The 15,000-nt window shown below is 44.4% G+C and overlaps 1 protein-coding gene across 1 annotated transcript in view; it reads right to left on the bottom strand.

Moving 5' to 3' along the window:
* Positions 1–15,000, bottom strand: part of grip2b (glutamate receptor interacting protein 2b) — a gene marked incomplete at its 5' end in the record, with an annotated part of 112,167 nt that overhangs the window by 72,832 nt on the left and 24,335 nt on the right. The gene's annotated exons all lie outside the window — the stretch shown is intronic.

Genomic DNA, 15,000 nt, shown 5'->3' with positions numbered 1-15,000 from the left:
TTTCATCTTCATCACTATTTTTATAAATATGGAAATCACCAATTTGTATAAATATGGAAATCACCACTAATCTCAGGACAAGGGATTAGCATAAAGCACACACATACACACATGGGCAAACAAACTAAAGCTTCCCTGCATATTACAAAACACATCTGTGTGTGCGTGTGTGTGAGTGTGTGTGTGTGTGTGTGTGTGTGTGTGTGTGTGTGTGTGTGTGTGTGTGTGTGTGTGTGTGTGTGTGTGTGTGTGTGTGTGTGTGTGTGTGTGTGTGTGTGTGTGTGTGCGTGCGTGCGTGTGTGTGTGCGTGTGTGTGTGTGCGTGTGTGTGTGTGTGTGTGTGTGTTGAATCTAGGGCAGCTACACACAGATCTGATCACTCAAACATCAGATTAGATGGCAGACGATGATTAGAAATGCAACTACACTTCAACAGCCAATCAGAAGCACTCAAGACACAGCGAACCGTGCCTCCATTACCCAATGAGCACTACTTGGAAACCACACATTCCCTAGGCATACAATACATAGAACAGCAAGATTTTTCCTCTTCTCCTCCCATCCGCTCCCTCTCTTTATCCCTCCCACATAATCGTATTCTCTAGTTTATATATTATCCTCCTCCATGCTCCTCTCTCCCATATCTTCCTCTCCTCCCCTCTCTGATCTCCTCTGCTGATGTAACGAACTGTAACAGCTGCCACCGTGTCTCGAAGCCCACGACACAACATGAGAAGTTGTGGGTCCCAGAATGCAACAGGACCAGAGGGTTGGAAGAGGAGGCTGAACTGTGGGTTAGGAGTCTCCTGCCGAGATGCGACCTGCTTACAGCCTCAAACTGAACATTTTGGCGGAACCAGGGACTTCATACTGACAGTGTAGTTATAGGGTTTTAGCTTTTTGCACAGCCAATCTCCTTCCCAATCAGATGAAGTCATGCGGAGGAAATTGCCCCAGGAAAACACCCAGTCACTCAGGCTTTGACAGGCCACTGCCAGCTGTATATGTATACTTAATACATAATTCAGCGTTTCATCAGCAGACACTTTTGTTCAAAGTGATGCATGTAATAAAGGAGCAGGTAGGAGTTAGGGGGACATCTTAGCAAACTCATAGGTAGACTGCAGACACTGGGGAATCGAACCCAGAAACTTTCTGGTCGGGTTCAAATTCTCTAATGACTGACATACCCTACCCGCATAATAAACAATTCCTGTCATTGCTTGTCCTCATCATTAAATCAATTTTGAAGGCCTAAAAAACTGTACCATGTTATATTAATTTGGCATTGACTTTGTTACTTGACTAGAGGACAACAAACATGAATCTCCTGCTCTGGCACATTGTCAAGGCCATCGCCGGTTAAAGACATTTATAAAAATACAGAAAATGCTGCTGAAATTCTGATATAATTGCTTGGCACACCATGGCAACCAAAATATATCCCAGGCATTATACATGCCAAAATAAATACAGAATAGGACAGGATGTGTGTTTTATCATTTAAATGATTGTATTTAATTTCAATGTACATGCTTTGGCAATGTCAATATGGTTTCCCATGCCAATAAGACCCTTTGAACTTAATATAATTAAATCCAATACAATTTAATTTGAACTTAACTGAATTCAATGGAAGTAAATGATCTAATGTAATAACTAAACTATACTTAACAACTATACGATACAAAATGCAATAAATTTTATTGTAAATGTATTTAATTACATTTAATTAAATAGATTCATTTAATGGAGCGTATCCGACGATGCTCCCTAGAGGCCAGACTATGTATCACATCTGGGCTCCATGTGAAGCTGACAGAGAAATAGGGAGTGCCAGAGAGAGAGAGAGAGAGAGAGAGAGAGAGAGAGAGAGAGAGAGAGAGAGCAACAGGGTGCACTCACCTAAGGAAGGTACAAGCATTCCACAAAGATTAACATAATGTCTCCTGGAGTTGAGATCAGGTTTGAACACTGTACAGATTTACCGCTATTTTCGACCAAGTATATTCAAACTGAGAGTGCTTGTAGACTGTGCCACAGTGTGCATAAATGCAGAGGGTATCAAAGGCTTTATTAGAGAGAGAGGGAGAGTGAGAGAGACAGAGGGAGAAAATATGGATCAATGTGTTTATCCTGATCGCTCCCTACTGAGAGGAGGGACTCTTTGATGTTTGACACAGAGGGAAATGATTCCTATATCGCTTCTATTTCCAGCACCCCTTTTTCCTCTGCTCTCCTCCACTTGCCCTCCTCTCCCCACATCCCTTCCTTCCCTCCCTGTCCCCTCCCTCTCATCTCTTAAAAAATGTTAATGTGAAAGACACGGGGAACACTTCCAAGATATTGCTGAGCTGTCCTTTTTAGTTTTCTCTCCGGCTTCCTAAATCTTTTTCTGCTCCATATTTCTTCTTATCTGGTCTCTCTATCCTAGTCGTTTATTATCTTCTCTCTCTCTCGCTCGTTCTCTCTCTCTCTCTCTCTCTCTCTCTCTCTCTCTCTCTCTCTCTCTCTCTCTCTCTCTCACTCCCTCTCTCGCTCTTTCTCCATATATATATATTTATATTCTTTAGATTTTTTTTGTATTTATATATTCCCTCCCGAGTGTGTATTAATTATTAATATTCCCTGGTGCCAGAGGCCTCATTAGAGTTGAGTGGCAATGGCTGTGGTGGCTCAGCCTAGCCAATCACAGGAGGGACAGAGGGAGAGAGGGAGAGAGAGAAAACAGATAAGTTAAATGTAACAGATATCCCTGGAGTGAGTTGGAAACCATACAAAAGCATAAGAAATATGAAGTGTGACAGAGTTGGGGAACAATTCCAATACACTGATGACTCAACCATCCGTCAGCATAAACCAGGGCCTCCACCAGTTACAAAAAATATAAAATATCTCCATATCTCCATCCACCATACCAATTTTATAAGTAAGGGACTGCTACTTTCCTATAGATATAGATGTAGACAATACTTTATGTTTATTCAGAAGTTTTTTGGTAAAGTGGTGTGTTCATATTTTTAGTTAGTTTAGCTTGTTACTTTCCTCTCTAGGTATATCTGTGCTAAAATGTTGTTGTGAGTGTTTTTAAATGTGTTTCTGGAGGCTATAAATAACCAAGGCATGACCTCGTTTCATAAGCCTGCTACAGACAAAAGTCTTCAGTTTGAGACTCACATAAACACGGACATACACACCCTACCTATATACAGCACCCATAGAGAACCTGCACAGATGACTTGGCTTGACTTGCCTTCATGGGGCAGGTGGGGGAGGTCAGGGTGTCTGACCATTTACATTTACATTTAGGGCATTTAGCAGACGCTTTTATCCAAAGCAACTTACAATAAGTACATTTGTCATAAGAAGTGAAACAATATATCGCCGCCGGTACAGTAAAGATGTTCATAGAACCAAGTGCAAGTACTAACAATCGCCAGGCTAACCCCATTCCCCGTATACAGCAGTGATAGCTAGCTACTGCAGATGCTACACAACTAAGTACATGCTACACAAAATGCATGCACAACACAATTAAGTACATGCTACACAATTAAGAACAATGAATGAATACAACCTGTATTAAGTGCGTTCATCAAGTGCCAGGACGTACAACAAACAATAGTGCAACAGACAAATAAGGGACTGAATGGCTATGTAGAGTCTAGGTGAACTCTAAACAGGTGGGTTTTGAGTCGTTTGCGGAAGCTGGTGAGCGACTCTGCGGTCGTTCCACCACTGTGGTCCCAAGATAGAGAAGAGTTGTGATTTAGCTGATCGACCACCCAGGGTTCACAGCACAAACCAGCATGCTTTGCAAGGGTTCACCTAAGAATTAGCCTAAGAGTTAGCCTAGAGTTAGGGGACACAGTGGGGATAGTGTGAGAGTGGGAGAGAAAGGGAGGGGCAGTGGGGGTGAGAGAAAGAGAGAGAGAGAGAGAGTTAATGAGAAAATGGAGGACAGAGACAGTCCAAATGGGTGAGAAAGAGTGTGTGGGTGACAAAATGGAATAAAGGAAAGTTGATGGACTAAAACAAGGAGATGGGTGACACCAAAAGAGAAGTTAAATATGCAAAACATGCATACACACACAGACACACACACACACACACACACACACACACACTAGCCCAGAAGCTAGTTCACAGGACAACCAGCTGCTAGTGACAGATAAATGCTTCACAACGCATTCCCTCCCACCATTATGTACCTGACCTGGACAGCACGCTAATATGCCATTCAACCGCAGAGCCCTTGGTGTGGTCTGTTATTCTAATGTATTCTAATGTATTCTACTGCCAGGAAGTATTGTTTATAAAGCACAGGCTAACAATTGCTAATGCTGGCGATGTCAGTGGATGTCCTGTATGAAGATGAATACGTTTGGCACCCTTTGTTTTGGCTGTTAACAGCGAACACAGAGTACACACACATGCACACATTCACACACACACACACACACACACACACACACACACACACACACACACACACACACACACACACACACACAAAGGCATGCACTCAGACACACTTAAATTGCACACACACACAAACAGACAGGCATGCAAAAATAAACACATGTGCATGCACGTGTGCACTCACAGACACAGACACAGACACAGACACAGACACAGACACACACACACACACACACACACACACACACACACACACACACACACACACACCAATGCAGGTCCGGACACATAACATACACATACACACAAACACATACCTGAATGTGAATTAAAACAAGAGGTTAAATTTGTCTGACCGCTGCTATTTTGTTATTCCTTAAACATGTGGACAGAGTGAGCACTAACACATCCTGATTTGTTTGCACACAGAACCCATCTAATCCATCTTTCACTCTCTGGTCTCTCTCTCACTTTCCTCTATTCATTTTCTCTCTTCTTGCCATCACACTCTATCCCTTCTTCTCCTCTCCCCTCCCTTATCACTCTCCTTCATCCATCCATCATCTCCCCCTTCATCTCTCCACTCTCTGTCTAATCTCTTAGTTTCTTTATAGAAACTGCTCATGATCATTTGTCACATAATGTCAATGAATACAGTGAAGTGAAAATGAAATTGGAAATTTGGCTCTGTCTCATCCAAGAGTTGCTATCCATGCTTACAGCATCTAGGATGCTAACAGCATCTAGCTTGCTAACAGCCTTTTGCATGCAAACGTGTCGTTGACCAAGCAACAGCCATGACCGGCTGTTTGTGAAGCCCTGGTGGGAGTGGCTACCGTGCAGTACCTCCAACAGTCTCCAGGTGGCTCCCTGTGGAGCGCTGCGGAAAGACCCTTCACCGGTCTAAGTCAATTGGGAAATCATGACTTAATTCTCATAACACAAAGCCTTTTCTTTTCATTTGGTGAGGATCACAGTGGCTAGCTATCTACATATATATATTATTATTTTGACACTGTCCTACTTCATTCAAAGGTTATTAACGATTGAACATGAGTGAGTTTGGGCCGCGGAGAATTGCGTGGTGGCCATTCAATTTCAGTCCTCAATCTGCAAAATATGGAATGTTTTGCATGGCAGGTTACAGAAAAAAATGTTGTGTGTCAACCGATTGTTGATGTCACAGACACTATTTTTTTGCAGCCTTTGCTGTTGATGTGACTCTCTGTGATTTGCTATGGGTTGGATGAAAAGTGACACAAAAATATGTATTTTTAAATATTTTGAAGCTTATGTCAAACTCGGAAATGTCAGGTCAACAAATCCAAACCATTGCCCATAGCCAGCTATGAGGTCACCGAGGTGCAGACCTCGGTCATTTTCTAAGAGCTAAAAATAAAACTGGAAACGACATATTACCAGTAATGTATGAAGTCAGCATTTGAGAACTTGTCTTGGATGAGTGCTTTCTTAATTCAGTTTACACTTCTTACTCTGTTGCCGCTGTGTGTGACATCTGGTGCTGACGCGTGCCTGAGCCGAACACAGCCCGCCCACCAGCCCCTACAAAACTGAACCCCCCGCAACTGAAGTCGCACTGAAGTCAGCTGGAGAAGAAACTGCAGATAAAATCCTGAATCATGAACTTATGTTGTTCCTTTGTCCTGTTGTATTCGCAAACGTGTCACTGGTGGAAATACGGAGGTCGATGATCAAGACAAGCCATTTTCACTAATCATCTAGTGACGGGTGGACAGCCCCCACTGGACGACCGATCTGTCCATCAACGGATCTGGGGTGGACACGCCCCACTGTCCCAAAGTGGCTTTAGAAATGGCTTGTAACGATGCACTCTGTCTCCCTAGTTGTGTGGGTCGTGCTTGCGGGAGAAGGGGTGTATGTGGGAGGAGGGAATGGAAGAACACGTACTTGATGTGGGGCTGATTTCTGCTAGTCTGCTATAACCTCTGGTCTAACACGGCTCTGGGGATGTTTGAAGATCCCTGCTGTGCGCTCTGTGTTTGTACAAGGACTGTTGGATGAAAGGCTGAGGAGATACTGAGAGGAGCACACATACACACACACACACACACAGACACAGACACGCACAGACCCATGCTCACACATACACACATATACACTAGTTATTATATAAACAGCCAGATACACACACACACACACACACACACACACACACACACACACACACACACACACACATACACCCTTCAACACTTCAACACATTTCAACACACACACACACACACACACACATGGATTAATATTTAGTGTATTGGTGACAGTCACCTGTCACTTCCTCCCACTCAGCAGTCTGCTGCATCAAAGAAAAGTTCTGAGGAAATCTTCAATGAGGGATAAAACAAATGCACCCACAGCCAAAACAATCTGCCCATCCCCTCCCCGGAATATTGCCGCAAAATTGCCGAAAGTTACACAATAAATGAAAAGCAATGATGGCAGCAGTATCCATGTCTACCAAGACTACCACAGAATCACCATCATCCAACTCACCAAACACACCACACATAATGGCCACTCTACAGCAATCGCACAATGACCAAACTCTACTATAACCATATAACACTAACTCAGTAAAGTAGTCCAACGAAACCGATTCAATGATCTTCATCCATGTTCATTATTCCATACATAATTTACCACAACCGCAAACAAGCATGGCACACACACACACAGCTCACCGGTGATACAGAGACTGAAAGAACAGAGTTCATCACAGAGAGTGTCTGGACTCTCCAACGCTCCTCCTTCTCCTCTTCCTGCTCCTCTGGCTCCTCTCCTCCTCTTCCTGGGAGACATCCTCTTCATCAGCTTCATCATGCGCTCCAGTCTATCCATCCTGCACCACTAACTACCAAAGATCACCTCTACTTCTCCTTATCCCCCTCTCTCGCTCTCCCCCTCTCTCTTTCTCTGGAGAGTGTTCCAACTGCCAAACGCCCCGCCTCGCTCTCTCTCTATCTCTCCCTATCTACCCCTGTAGCTCCTGCTCTCCTTGTCTCTGTATGTCTATCCCTCTTATCTCTGTTCCTATCTCTCTCTCTCTCTCTCTCTCTCTCTCTCTCTCTCTCTCTCTCACTCTCTCTCTCTTACTGTCTGTCTGTCTGTGTGCTGTGGCTGTTTGTCTGTCTTACTGTCACTTCTCCTGCTCTCGGTCCTCTCCCACTGATCTCTCCCTGTTCTACACTTCCCTTCATCCTCCGCCTCCTCTTCCCCTCTTGCTCTCTCTTCACCCCCCCCCCTCTCTCTCTCTTTTTGTCTTCTCTACCTTTTTGGGAGACCTGGAAACTCCTCATTTGTATTATATCATCACACCTCCCCTCCTCCTCTCCTTTCGTCTCCTCCTCTCCTCTCCTCCTCTCCTGACCTCCTCCACTCCTCTCCTCCTCTCCTCTCCTGTCCTCCTCTCGTCTCCTCCTCTCTGTATGCTGCGGTTCACCACGACCCCCCCCCCTCCTCCCCTCTTGGTAGCATCCCTTCTCCTCAGAGTAGGAGTGGTAGGAGCCTTTCTTCCTCTCTTCTCCCTCTCATCTCCATCTCCTCTCTGCCCACCTCGCTGCTCTGTGGTTCAGTTCAAGGACTGGACTTAGGATTGCTTCAAAAAAGCCACAGAGGAGAGGTGGAGGGAAAGGGAGAGAGAGAGAGAGCGAGAGAGAGTAGGATGGAGAGAGAGAGTCTACCTACTCTTGCCAGCTTAACCCTCCTTCCTAAAACATCAAACAGAAGTGTAAAAATATCATATATGACAAGTCTCTCTCTCTCCCTTCCTCTCTCCCTGTTTCTCTCTCTCTCGCTCTCTCTCTCACACTCTCTCTCTCTCATCTTTCCATTCCCTTGTTTCTGTAAATCATTCTCTCTGATCTTGTGATCAATATAATCACAAATTATCTCTTTGTGTTGCCCATCTATCCTCCACGCTATGTGTGTCTCTCTTTCCATCTCTCTCTCTCTCTCTCTCTCTCTCTCTCTATTTCTCTCTCTCTTTCTCTGTCTCCATACTCAATTACTCGTCGTCATTGGCTCGTGTCTCAACATAATAAGATCATCAAGCAACTGTTATTCTTCACACACACACACACACACACACACACACACACACACACACACACACACACACACACACACACACACACACACACAGCAACGCCCAGTCACCCACACTCACACACATACACACACACTCACACACACAGCCTTGCCCACACATACACACACATTCACACATGCATATGCACACGCACACACACATACACACACAAACACACAAACTAGGAAGTCCCGAGAATAAAAAGGGATATGTTTTGTGCAAGCACCATTTTCATATTTTCATGGAAGTGATTGTTCATCCATCTTAATGACAACTTATTAAGAAATATGGCCACACACACACACACACACACACAGAAAATGTCATTCTGTACAACTTGGCACACCTTGTATATCTGCTTTGTTTGTGTGTGTGTGTGTGTATGTATGCCTCTAGGTCACTGCTACTCTATACCACCTGGTTTAGGAAACAGCATCGCTAAGAGGGAGATCGGCTTCCTTTACTAGCAGAACAAATACCCCAGAGGCATTCTGGGTAATGCAGTTCAGCTGCATGGCCCCAGGGCAGCATGGGAATCCCCTGCAGAGTTTGGAGAGGTGGCTGGTTTGAGGGAGAAAGAACCAGTGATAGGATGAGGCAGCAGGGTGTGTAAGCCTGGCAGAGGGGAGTTTCAGTCCATCTGCGTGAATCTTCTTCCATACATCCTGGGGTGAAACAGCAATATATTTTGTTTGGGGATTTGAGTGGGCAGAGCCGCTTGGCTAGTCGTACATCAACTTAAGCACTCCTTAAGGCGCAGCTGGGAAAGGAGGAGTGGTGTGACAACAAATCTGTTATTTATCCAAACCACATTAACAGTTGTGAGTGATGAACGGTGTTGTGTTACGGATAGATAGCTGTCTGCCGTGTGGAGATGAATGAGGACCTGACTACACCATGGGTTACAAATCGATGAGCAAAGTGCTATTGAGCTTCATATGCGTGGACCCGTCTATGTCATGGATGTAGAATAGTCTTTGAATGAATGAATCCAATGCCAGACAGTGTGTGTCGCTACAAACTAGTTTCAGTGTAAACGGTTATGGAACACTGATCTGAGCTAATGTCTATTGTTAGGAATACAAGTTTCCATGGAGACCCAGGCTTCTTTGATCCTTCCTACTCTCCCGGAATTAGAATTAACTAATGTGTCCCAGTCTTACACACACATGCACACACACACACACACACACACACACACACACACACACACAAACCAGTACACACATGCTGCACATGCAGCACATACACAGACACAGACACACACACACATACACACATGCAGTATAGGAAACCGCAGAACACACACGCACAATCACACAAACACACACAATCACACTCAGATATACATAGTACTTTCCGACACACAAATGAACACGTAAGAGAAGAGAGCAGAGGAGAGAGGAGAAAGGAGAGGAGGTGGAGAGGAGAGGACAAGAGAGGAGGGGCGAAGGAGAAGAGAAGGAGGAGAGGAAAGGAGAAGGATAGGAGGAGAATAGAGGAGAGAGGGAGATAATAGAGGAGAGGACAAAGATGGAAGGAGTCCCCAAACAGTAAAAGGCTGATATTTAAAGTCCTGTGTTCCCTGAGTCAGGGTTTCTAGAACATTCCGCCTGAAGCCAAACACCGAGTGGTAGAGGAGACCTCCTCAACAACCTCTGGAGTTCTTCTGAGAGACAGATTGGTCCGCATGAAAGGAGAGGACAGGAGGAGAGGAGGCAAGAGGAGAGGGTGGAGCGATGAGAGGAAGGACAGCGAGAGAGAAGAAGAGGGGTGAGGGAGAGGAAGTGGAGAGGAAGAGGAGGAGAGGGTGAGGGAGGACAGGAAAGAGAGAGGAGCGACAGAAAGAGTCGAGATATAGAGAAGAAGAAGGGGAGAGAGAGGAGCGAGAGAGAGAGAGAGGAGAGGATTGCTGTTGTGTAATGATAACAAAGTGGAGGGCAGGATAGTGTAGTGGTTAGGGTGTCTGATACCAGAGGGGGGGAGAGGGAGAGGGAGGGGGGAACAGGAATGGGGGAGGAGTGAGGGAGTAGTGGAAGAATAATGCAGAACTGAAAGGCAAACAGTTTTTCCTCATTCAAAGACACACACACAGGCATATGCACACACATGCACGCAAACACACACACACACACACACACACACACACACACACACACACACATACACATGCATGCGGGGCCACGCAGCACGCACATACAAACACACACAAATACACACAATCTTGCAGGCACACACACACACACACACACACACACTTTCACATACACACAACAATACACAAACTCATACCCCCGGTCCGACACAAAAAGCGTCCAAAAGAGATATGCATAAAATAAACAAAACACACACCCCAGCACAGAGGGGAAAGTAGGGCATGTTTGCTCCAGATAGAAAGAGAGAGAATTGTGATGAAAGAAAAGAAGGAACAAAGGAATATCCAAGACACTGTGTGTGTTTGTATCTGTATCTTTGCGTGTGTGTGTGTGTGTGTGTGTGTGTGTGTGTGTGTGTGTGTGTGTGTGTGCGTGTGTGTGCGTGTGTGTGTGTGTGTGTATGTGTGTGGGGTGGGGGGGGTGAGAGAGAGAAAAAAAGATAAGATAAGAGACTGAAGAAACAAAAAAGGAGGGATGGAGGGAGGATGAGAGCAGATGAGATCTCTCTTCATTCTGTTAAAGATGTGTTGTGACGAACGGCACCCAGTGGTGTCCTCTGGCAGGAACACCCAAGCACCCTATTGGCCAATCACAGCTCAGGCCCCCTTAATTGGCTGTTAGAGCTGGAAACTGTGGCTAACCGCTAACCCAGGGGGGCCATCAGGATGGATGGGCCATTAAGCTACCTCGTCTCATGAAGGCTTTAGCCAGCAACTACTAACTAATGTAACCTCTGCTTAAACGACAGCAGGTTAACTCTCCTCTGAATTAACAACAATGCACTAACTAGCCTCTGCTTACTAGCATAGCCTCTTCCAAAAGGCATCATGTTAACTAGCCTATACATAAAAGACACTATGCTAGTAACCAGTGATGGGAATAACGGCGTTACAGTAACTTGCCCAACACTGCTAGTAACTAGTCAGTGTAGTACTGCCAACTAGTATTGGCAATTAGGACATTGGGCTTTCTAGCCTTACCTCTGCATAAATAACGTTACACTAACTAGCCTCTGTTTAAAGGATGTTAGGCTGTTAGGCTAGCCAAGCCTCTGCACAAACAAGATAATACTAACAAGCATTTGAGGTGACATTGAGGTAATGCTGCGTTCAACTCAAACAATCTCTGATTGATTGAATGGTTGTCCAACCTTGAATTACAGGTCGTAAATTTGGGTATCATTTCAGAGCTCCGGTTTTTCCGATTTGACATAACATCATTGTTAATGGGAAATATAATATAATAATAATAATTATGAAAGTTGTAATAATTTTATGTGCAATATGTGTTTGTATTGTTTATATTTTGCTCTGATTATAGCTATATGTGGAATTTAACAGCTATTTTACAGATTCAATAAACAAGCCAATATGTGAAGCTTATCTTTCACATAATTCCCAAAAGGAGAATAAATTATTGCTGCATATATATTTTTTCTCAGAGATGAGCCACAATATGCCAAATTTCCTTTGGCCATCCATGTTTTTTTCCCCCCAGAATAAACCTTCAGCGTGAACCAACAATGTTCAATCTCTGAGTTGAAACTTTAGAGTTGTTTTGAAAGCAGCATAATCAGCCTCTGTATAAACGTTTGGCTCACTAGCTAACTATTGTATCGAAATGCACTGTTTCAGTGATGCAATCTTTGAATACACAGTTATTTTGAAATGCACTCATAACTGATAACGTCTAGGAAAAAACATGTATTCTGAATGCATTGGTTTAAGTGATAAGGAACGTGTTGATCCAGAAATAAAGCCCAGCAGTGGAGGCTCTAGATGTATTTAAAGATAAAAAGCCTCCATTTGATATTTAAATGAGATTTTTAAATCCCTCAGAGCCATGCCCACCCAATTACACTCAAAAAACAACAAAAACCACCAAACAACAAACAATATATGTGTGTGTGTGTGTGTGTGTGTGTGTGTGTGCGTGTGTGTGTGTGTGTGTCTGTGCGTGTGTGTGTGTGTGTGTGTGTGTGTGTGTGTGTGTGCGTGTGTGTGTGTGTCTAAGCCAGGCCTCAGACAGAGTGTTATACATGAAACTGTAGTCGGAGGTGTAATTAACTCCATGCTGTGCTGTTCTAATGACTAATTAATTCAATCAAATTAATGAATACAACCATACAGGACAATTATATATGACTGACACAACGTCATGCGTGTGTGTGTGTGTGTGTGTGTGTGTGTGTGTGTGTGTGTGTGTGTGTGTGTGTGTGAGTGAGTGTATGTGTGTCTTTGTGAGTGTGTGCGTGTGTTTCTAACTTCACTTAACTGCTATTTCCTACTGGAAGCTTCTGGAACGTAACCAATGTTAAGGAAGTCAATCTCTTAAGAGTGTCATGTGACTGTGGTGCCATTAGTCCTCCATTAATCAACACCACAGCTCTGTGTGTGTTCAGGTTAATGTCGCTCAGCTCCTCTCTGTCCATCCTCTGACCATTGCTTTTATATCCACTAACACACTAACCCTTACAATGAATCACAACAACACGGTGCTTTTGATGTGAAAGCACTAAATTGTCATTCCAATCAAGATGTTGCTTGTATAGCACACTTATATGTCGTGTGTCTATCGCTCTGCCTGTATGTATGTAGTGTGTGTACAGTGTGTGTACATTGTGTGTATAATGCATAGTGTGTTCAGAGCGTGTCCGTGTAGTGTGTAGAGTGTGTGTGTAGTGTGGAGATTGCTGTGTGTGTGTGTGTGTGTGTGTGTGTGTGTGTACGTGTGTATGTGTGTGTGTTAAATGTTTGGGTATTCTGTTTATAGTGTGTGAATAATTTATGTGTACTGTGTGTGTCGTGTATATGTAGAGCATGTGCATGGTGTGAGTGTGTGTGTGTGTGTGTGTGTGTGTGTGTGTTTATTGTGTGTGTGTGTGTGTGTGTGTGTGTGTGTCTGAGTGTGTTTGTGTTCCATATTTGCATCAGAGTGACTTTTGAGTCACTCTGATCCCCTGGATGCATCTACTGTGTTTGTGTTTGTGTGTGTGTATGTGCCTATGTGTGTGTGTGTCTGTGTGTGTGTGTGTGTGTGTGTGTGTGTGTGTGTTTGTGTGCACATGGAGAGGGGTGTGTGTTGGGGGTCTTATGTGTGTGTGGCTGTGCGTTGGTAGTCCTGCAGTTTGTTTATGTGGTGTTACCTTACCTTATGTTACATAACACCACATTTAACACACACAGCCAACAGTGGGTCATAGTTAAGAAGCGTGCCCGTGAATCCTCCGCTGTTCCAGAGAGTTCTGAAGCCGTGGCCGTTGTAGAACCAGGATGTCGCTAAAAGTGCTGATTGCTACGTAAATGAGTGTAGAGGCATTCTGGGACAACGAGCTGCTTGTTAATTAGTCATGAGAACGCTAGGAAGGGTGGAGAAAACCTATGCAGAAGCCGTCCTCATAAACTGTGGCATGTCCTGATTATCTGACTATCCACACTGTGAAACTTCCAGTGTCGTGTTGAAGGGCCTCTATTTCAGCGCCAGGTGCGATGGTGATTAGCCATACGCAACAGTGACATGACGAGTGGGAGTGACGATTTCACAACAGAAGACTAGAAGTTACAGTGATGATGTCACTTTGGCCCTGTTTACACAAGAGGGATATCTAGATTCTGCAGCCATTTTTGAATGTTGATTGTATCTAAATGATTACAATGTAATCGGTCCACACAAAAGGCCCAACATGCCTACCACCATCCCAGCCGGTTTACTTACAGGGGCAGTATACGAGGGACCTCGCATTGGTGTGAGTACACACACAGTTTTCAGGTTTGTAGCACATCCATGGTTTTCACAATCTCTGTAAATCCCAGAGACAGGCCATGGCCATGGTGTGCCAATGTACTCAGCATTGATACAAATACAAATCCTGTCTAATACAATGAATGCAAGGGCCCGGGTCTAGATGACAAGCGATCCCTGGTGCAGCTGAATTGAGCTGTAGCGTACACCACCTCCGGAAGTGGTTATGACTGTCTGCATCCCTCCCGCCTGTTCAGACGGAAAGCAGCACTCTTTGCATCGCAATCTTACAACTGCTCTCAGTTTGTGATGTTATCTGTGTCTGTCCCCCACAGATAACATCACAGACAGAAGTTTTTGATTGAAAAATACTTTATTTCCAACGTGATGTCCCAGACACTATAGCAGAACACTCAACCCAGTCGCCAGAGAAAAACGTTCCCAGAGTACTCTTCTACGAACGTTGGATACGTAGCTCAGTCAACGTTTCAGGGCCAAAATACGTTATATGTCAACGTTCCATTGTAAAGAGTGGAGACTGCGCCCGCACCACGTG

This window comes from Micromesistius poutassou (assembly GCF_964030765.1).
Source record: "Micromesistius poutassou genome assembly, chromosome: 2".
Taxonomy (NCBI): domain Eukaryota; kingdom Metazoa; phylum Chordata; class Actinopteri; order Gadiformes; family Gadidae; genus Micromesistius; species Micromesistius poutassou.
Note: the sequence above shows the minus strand (reverse complement) of the source record. Positions and strands in the feature narration are given on the sequence as shown.